Genomic DNA, 755 nt, shown 5'->3' with positions numbered 1-755 from the left:
CAATTGGTCCCCACAACATAGTATATGTCAGGAAAATCGTCCCCACAAGGTATTACAAACACACACACACACACGCACACACACACACACACCTCCCTGACCCCCTTGTGTTTGTTGTCCGCTTTCTTTCCCTCACCCTTGTTCAGTTTGTCAAACTGGTCTGTTGATTTTCTTATAAGTTTGCCTGTTTTAAACAATTGAGATTTATTTCCTAGTTTCAGTTTTTGTTTCTGGACAGTGTGGTTGGCACTGGCAGCTGGGGCCTTTCTGTGTGGACTTAACATGTTGTCCCCGTGCATATGAAGGTTTCCTACAGGAAATCTGTCTTGTTCCCACAGTTCAAGAGCAAGCATGTTAGGTTAATTGGTGATTCTAAATTGCCCTTAGGAGATAGCTTGTGCTCGCAGGACTGTTTTTCTCAAGTCTTTGTGTTGCCTCAGTAATAGACTACCCGTCAAAGCTGCAAGTTCACAGACTCAAAGCTATTTAGTTTTCCAGAGCTTCTCTTTACTGAGCCCAAGAAAAACTGTCAAAAACATTTAGGCATCAATAGAAATCTTTATCTAGACAACTTACCACCTTTCATTTTTCCACCACGTTTTCATGTTATTTAGAGAGTGAAGCCATCTTTTCTTTCTATTTAATGAGAGGGAGGATGTTTTTCCAAGGGCAATGCTAGCAGTGAGAAAAATTTGTTCCAGGCTCTTAGTTCAGTCAAGACATATGTTGATGTGATTGCATTTGACATAACCTAA

Source organism: Poecilia formosa, unplaced genomic scaffold, assembly GCF_000485575.1.
Source record: "Poecilia formosa unplaced genomic scaffold, Poecilia_formosa-5.1.2 Scaffold267, whole genome shotgun sequence".
Lineage (NCBI taxonomy): Eukaryota > Metazoa > Chordata > Actinopteri > Cyprinodontiformes > Poeciliidae > Poecilia > Poecilia formosa.
The sequence above is the reverse complement of the archived record's forward strand: the minus strand, read 5'-3'. Positions refer to the sequence as shown.